This window comes from Olea europaea, unplaced genomic scaffold (genome assembly GCF_002742605.1).
Source record: "Olea europaea var. sylvestris unplaced genomic scaffold, O_europaea_v1 scaffold218, whole genome shotgun sequence".
Lineage (NCBI taxonomy): Eukaryota > Viridiplantae > Streptophyta > Magnoliopsida > Lamiales > Oleaceae > Olea > Olea europaea.
The window spans coordinates 462,426-470,267 of NW_019239802.1; positions in this window are offsets into that span (position 1 = coordinate 462,426).

Genomic DNA, 7,842 nt, shown 5'->3' on the forward strand with positions numbered 1-7,842 from the left:
GTCACAATCACATTCCACTTGATTTTTGAATTTTTTTTTCTACAATTTAGCTAATTTTGAAATTGTATTCTTGAATTATTATAGTTATGAAAATTTCCCTATCTTTTTAGTAAGTTGGAGAAGAAGAACAAAAGAGATGTATATAAATTGTCCGTACCTGTGTTAAGTTACGTAGAGTTTAATGTACTAAACAAGTATTTTTTGTACTAGTTGCCAGTCGAGATTAAGGTCTTGAGGCATCACATGTCGTTTGAGTTTGGTCTTTCTCATTCTTTTTCTCTCTTTCTCATTTCTTCACAGAGATTGATCATCAAAGTCAGGACAATAATGATGAAAGAATTCAATTTTTTTTGGTTCCAATCTATTCATTTTCAATTATGAATTCTTTTACTTAGATTATGAATTAATTTATGTAACTAATTAATTCTAAAAAGTTTATGTATTGCACGTTGTATAGTACAAAGTATTTATATTCTCTGACAGTTTACCTAAAGTTTCTCTAGGGTTTTGAATGCTCGTGTCTTACATATGCACAATGGACGATATAGAAATAGAATCTCTTTTGTGGTCCTCTTCGATTAGAACAGCTGATGATTCCTTAATTTGCAATCATGTTCAGGAGGCAGGATATGGTTTGATTGGAAAATTTTTAACAAGGAAACCCAACCATCGCAAGGAACTGATGGTAAAATGCGTTCGAAATTTCTGGTAAGAGACATCTTCATGACAGACTTGGACCTCGATGGAAAATTCACCATGGAACTTCAACAGATTGCTAATGATTTTCTACCACATCCATCTTCATATCTGCAACCTTCCATTAATTCACATAAGATAAGATATGGCTTAGTTGATTGGCAATTATGTTGGCAAATTTTTGGCAGCAGACTGTGACGGCGATGGTTCCTGCGGTGTCATTTTCTCTTAATTTTTCTAATACATAACTCACTTGAGGAACTTCACACGAAAATATTCCCAAAACCTAAATATATCATTAAATTTATTCAGTGTATCAATGATGAAATATATTACACCTGCAAATTTTATGCAGAAGTGGGTCTGAAGATAGAAAAAAACCAAACTTCAAATTTATCCATCCTGAATCAAGTCTTTAATATCGTATAAACATCATTAAATTTTCCATGGAATAATTCTACTCCTACAAAGTTGGTGTACAAAAGTGAAGTGCCAAAGTGTGTTGGCAAAATCTGAACCCTTGATTTCAAATGATTTAAAAATCTGTTTTTGAAATGATTGATGTAAATTTGATTTTGTAACCTAACTTTGTAAACCCTCTTTGTCATTGTAGCATAGCTCTTTTCCATGTACCTTGCGAAAGGATATGAAATGCCCTTGTACAGATAAAGAAAGTCATTTGGTTCCATATTGTCTCATTATTCGAACTCTCAAAGTCGAGATGCTTGAAAATCCAACTTAGAACTAAACAAACTAGCAATCCCCCAAGAACCCAATGTGAAAGCAGCATAAAGTAAAGAACCATCTAGGAACTAGGTAATAACGGCTTGTCACACTAACAAAGTTTAAGCACTCATACTTGACTCAAAATCAAGAAATGATGTTCTACATCTCTCAGTTCAAATTATGTCCATTTGTCTCGAATTTTAATCTAAATGACTCAAATTGCAGAATAGATTAAATGTATCTTAATTAATGCTTGCATGAAATCTAGATTTCCACTTTGCTTTGGTATTTACTCAAAAAAAAAAAAAAATTTACGAAAATCAGCTGCCTGCCGATATCTAAACATGAGAATGGAACCTGATGATCCCAGATCTTGTCGATCACGAACTCGACCTTATAACCCCGTTCACATAATAAACCCCGATCTCAATACCCCCTAAAAACACCAAGACAAGGTCGGGCATCTGAGGTCGGGGATATGTATATTGACTCGACAGCTTTTCTATAAGACCTATGGGGACACTAATCCTTCTCTGGCCACAATCCCTACCCTGTTAGACTCCTTCTTTGACTCAAACAGTGACTTGAATACTTGAGATAAGGATCGTGACATAATAAGTCCTTCTAGGACTCCACCGCTGACATCTATAAATACACAACCTGTGCTCATTCTTGAGATACGTTTTTCATTATCTTTAGTTTATAACCTCACGCACTAAATTCCCTACATGACTTAAGCATCGGAGGGGTAACGAGCACACACCTCGTTGCCTTTATTGCAGGTATTGACAGACCATTCATGTTCATCAAAGTGAAGTTCGACCATCAAGCTCGAGATCTTTCAGGTGATATTTTTTTTTTGGTAACATCATTGGCGTCGTCTGTGGGAATCTCGCTACCAAAAGCCATGGTCAATACACGTTCAGGTCTTCTTCCAGCAAGCTCATCCGTCCCGGATAACCTTCCACCTCCTGAGGAACACCATATCCCTCAAGAAGAGTTGTCAGAGATGTCAGCACCTCCTCAAGCTATTGTTTCTGTCGGAGCTTTTGAGGAACTTCGCCAACAAGTGGTTGCATTGACCCAATTGCTAAGTCAGAGAAATTCGCACCCGTCACATACCCCAACACCTGAAGGTGGCTTTATGACAGATGCTCGGGCTTGAGTCCATCATGCAGCCCATGATGATGGTGGGGTTGGAACCTCAGGGGTACCACAAGTAGCATCAAGTTCAAGGTCCGTTACAATAAACTCCGCCGAACTTGCTAGAATTATTCAAGAAGAGATAGCAGCGGGTATGCAACAAAATACTCGGGTAGCAACAGGGTTCACCCCCAATACACCATTCACTCCAAAAGTCCTCTTGTATCCCCTTCCAAATAGGTTCAAGTATCCTCGGATAAAGGAGTATGACGGGACAACCGATCCCATCAATCATCTCAATGTGTACACGGATATCATGAACTTACAGGTTGCGCCTGATGCGGTAATGTGCAAGGCATTCCCCCAAACCCTCACAAATGCAGCTAGAGATTGGTTTTCCACATTGGGACTGAACTCTATCACTTCCTTCTCAGATTTGGCTGATAAGTTCTTCGCTTTCTTTGCAAGCAGCAAACGAATTAGAAAGACAGCCGCATCACTCATGCAAATGCGTCAAGGACCCAAAGAAACACTGCGCAGTTTCATGACCAGGTTCAATAAAGAAAGGCTTCGGATCCCCGATCTACATATCACAGCTGCAGTCTCAGCTCTGACATATGCCATTAAGTGCGAAACATTCAAAATGTCCTTGTCTAAGACCCCATCGAAGTCAGTCACCGAGCTACTCACACAGGCTAAGAAATACATCAATATGGAAGAAACCATGACCCCAAAAAGGGTAGTTACCCCATCAGGGAGGTTGGATCTGAAAAGTCCACATGAGTCCAGCTTAAGACAAGAGACACCTAGGGTCAAACCAAGAAAGGATCCACCTTCAACGACTTTTACCCATCCGAACACTTCGAGGTCCAACATCCTGATGGAAATCAAGGACTCTAGGGAACTGAAGTGGCCTCCCTGATTGCGGTCTCCCCCCGATACTCGTGACAAAAGTAAATTCTATGATTTCTATAGAGATCACGGCCATACAACGGAAGACTGTTTGGCCTTAAATCGGGAAATCGAAGCTCTTATAAGAAGGGAATTTCTGAGCTCTTACATTAATAATGACAAACGCCCGAGGAATAATCAAAACGGAGGCAAAGGCCTAGAAGATCGGGGAAACAAGCAACCAATTGCAGGCACTATCAATATCATTGTCGAAGGAACAGCCTCGGGAGGAGATTATAGCAGCGGGCGAAAACAGTATGCCAGGCAGCCTCCAATCATCTCAAGACCAGATCTTGGTCGTACAGAGGACATCACTTTTGGAATGGATGACTTGGAAGGCATAGCATTCCCCCATGATGATGCCCTTGTCATATCGGCCATCGTCGCCAACTTTGAAGTCAAGAGAATTCCGGTAGATAACGGGAGTGCAACAAACGTACTGTCTCATGAAGCTTTTGTTCAAATGGGGATCTCATCAGAACAACTCAAGCCAGTGAAAACACCTCTCCAAGGATTTGGAGGTGGGGTCATCACCCCGGAAGGTATCTCTGGTTACCTTTAACATTGGGGGCTGAAGGTAAACAGGAGACGCAAACACTACCTTTGAAGTTGATCGTACGCCAATTGCTTATAATGCCATATTGGGACGACCACTGCTCAACAAAATTCGAGCTATTATCTCAACTTTCCACCTGGCTATGAAATTCCCTACTTCTAATGGAATCGGGGTAGTCCGAGGCAACCAAACGGTGGACCGACATTGTTATGTGACTAGCGTTCGAAAAATCAAAAACGACGTCATGCAAGTTACAGAGCTCAAGCTCGAGTATGAAAATCACGGAAGGCTGGCTCCGGTAGAAGGATTAAAAGAGGTCGAGATCGAGCTTGGAAGAAAAGTGACAATTGGTCGAGGGTTAGATACATCGGTCATGTCTGAACTTCTAAGCTCTCTCCCGCAACATTGATTTATTCGCTTGGAATGTTGAGGACATGCCTGGAATTGATCCAGAGGTTGCAGTACATAGACTTAACGTAAACCTGGAAGCAAGACCTGTGAAGCAAAGGAAGAGACAGTTTGCACCAAAAAGACGAGAAGTCATAAAAGAGGAGATTGCCAAACTTGTTAACGCACAGTTCGTTCGAGAGGTACAATATCCCGAATGGCTTGCCAATGTGGTTCTTGTCAAGAAAGCTAATGGAAAGTGGCGAGTTTGCATTGACTTCACAGATCTGAATAAAGCATGCCTCAAAGACAATTATCCCCTACCTCGAATTGACAATCTCGTAGATAGCACGTCAGGTCATATGCTGTACAACTTCTTGGATGCTTTCTCGGGGTATCACCAAATTCTCATGGCAGAAAAAGATCAAGAGAAGACCTCGTTCATGGTAGATTCAGCCATCTACTGCTACAGGGTCATGCCCTTTGGATTGAAAAATGTTGGAGCAACATATCAAAGGTTAGTAAACAAGATCTTCGCCAAGCTAATTGGGAAAACGGTCGAAGCATATGTGGATGATATGGTGGTCAAGAGCAAACAGTTGAATAGCCATGTTTCTGATGTAGAGGAAGTGTTTACTACGTTACGGAGGTATAACATGAAGCTCAACTCGGCAAAATGTGCATTTGGGGTGGCATCTGGAAAATTCTTGGGTTTTATGATCACGCACAGAGGAATAGAGGTAAATCCCGATAAAATCCAAGCTCTGATAAGTATGGAGGCCCCTAAGTGCAAAAGGGACATTCTGAAGTTGACAGGTCGCATAGCAGCACTAAACATGTTTGTTTCCCGAGCAGCTGACAGGTGTTCCCCCTTTTTCAATCTACTTAGGGAAAATAAAGGGTTCGACTGGAATGAGGAATGCAACTAGCTTTTCAGGAGCTTAAACAGACATTATCAACGCCTCCAGTCCTCACTAAACCCGAACCTGATGACACGCTGCTATTATACTTGATCGTTTCTCAGAATGCAGTAAGCGGTGTCTTGGTAAAGGAAAAAGGAAGAGTTCGGCAACCTATCTACTATGTAAGTAAAGTTCTCCTTGATGCAGAAACACGATACACACTTGCAGAATAGCTCATCCTTGCTTTAGTAATAGCTGCCAGAAAATTACGGCCGTACTTCCAGTCACATCCATTTGTTGTGCTCACCAACCAACCTCTCAGACATATACTTCAAAAGCCGGACGTCTCAAGAAGATTGCTGAAATGGGCAATTGAACTCGACGAATTAGACATAGAATTCAAGCCACGACTTGTAATTAAGGCCCAAGCTTTAGCCGACATCATAGTAGAGCTTACTCCGAGATCCTCAGAAACACCGGTCAGGGCCCGAACTCGACCTTAGAAATATGGGAAATTTTTGTTGGATGGGGCTCGGGGGCTGGCGTTATCATTACAAGTCCAGACAAGATTACATAGATACAATGCGCTCTCAGATTTGAATTCCAAGCTACCAATAACGAAGCAGAGTACGAAGCCGTTGTTATAGCCCTGGAACTCGCGAAAAATCTTGAGTGAGCATGTTAAAGTTTTCAGTGACTCACGGCTAGTGGTCGGGCAAATCGAGGGCTTTTTCAAAAGAAAGGATGAAAAAATGAGCTTATATTGTTTGAAAGTACATGACCTCCAGAGACAGTTCGTAAGTTGTGAATTATGAAGGTAGCCAAAGCCGAAAATGCCAAGGCCGATGCATTATCCAGACTTGTCTTCATGGGTGTTGATGGGCTCGATAGAACTGTGTACATCAAGATGGTTGCAGAACCAAGCATAGCCCAGAAACCAAGTATCATGGACATCGACCATGAGCCCTCCTGGATGGATCCAATAGTTGATTACATAAGTAATGGCAACATTCTTGTGGACCCTCGGCTTGCTCCAAGCATTCGGTATAGAGCTGCTAGATATTATATAATCGAAGGAGTCCTGTTCCGCAGGAGTCTCACACTTCCTTATCTAAGGTGTCTCAGACCCTCCGAGTCTCTTCAAGCAATAACTGAAATTCACGATGGCATTTGTAGAAATCACCAAGGAGCCCGAGCTCTTGCATATAAGTTGATAAGGTATGATACTACTGGCCAAGTTTGAAGAAAGATGCCACAAATTACATTCGGAAGTGCGACAAGTGCAATAGTTTGGCCACGTCATACATGCTCTTGCTGAGGAACTAATAGGGCTGGGCAAATTTCTCGAATCGAATTGATTGAACCGAACCTGAACCGAACTCAACGGTTCTTGTCAAATTAAATACCCGAACGGGTATCTGAATTGAGAACCGATGGGTACGGTTCGGTTCTAGACCAAGAACCGAATAAGAACCGAATCTTTCTAACTTTTTTTTATATTGAGTAAATCAAATTATTTTAATTTTAATTTTTTCTAAACAAATTAACAAATTAACAATTTCTAAATCCAAATTTTTGACCCAATAATTTGTTTCATTTCTAATTTTTAAAATTTTGTCTCAATTACCCATTTTATTGTTTCATTTCTTAGCCCAACAAGATCCAATCCACTAAATAACCCTAAACACCTACACTAAAGTATATAACGTTGTCTAGACTCTCGCACTCACTCTCGCAGTCTCGCTAACATTTCAAAACCTATACAATCGTCGGCCGACACTGTGACTTTCGATCGAAGCTGTGACCTCCGTCGATCGAAGCTTTGACCATAGCGATCATTTGAACAGGTAGTCTACTAGTCTCTAACATTCCAAAACTATTGAATGTATCATTAGTTGTATTTATATAATGTTATTATAAATGTTAAAAATTTTAATTATAGTACAGAACCGAACGGAACCGAACCCGAATTGTTCCATAATTATATTTGGATCCGACGATTCCATTTATTAGATACCCGAAAATTTTGGTTCAATTCGATTCTCTTCAAAACCGACTCGCGCCCACCCATAACCACATTGCCTAAATTCTCTACAATTCTATTAAATGCACACATAATTCCTTTTTAAATCACAAATAATTAATGCATAAAAGGAAACCATATATGATGTAAAGGGGGACAAATACACTAGACACTTAATTATGTACATTATATTCACAAAACTTGGCTGATTTGAGTGTCGAAGGGTCTTTGTTGGATATCTCAGCACCATCTTAAATGTGTATTCTTTTGCAAGTCAATCTTGAGAACGATATTCTATTGTAAGAATTTTAGCTATCGACGATTTTTTAAATCAACAATTTGACAATTACAGTTAAAAAAAAAAAAAAAAATAGGAGTACCATGGCTCCACTCTTGATGAATTCAATGATTGCCTATAGTTTCTATTCTTTAGTATTAATACTTGTTGACCTTAACTT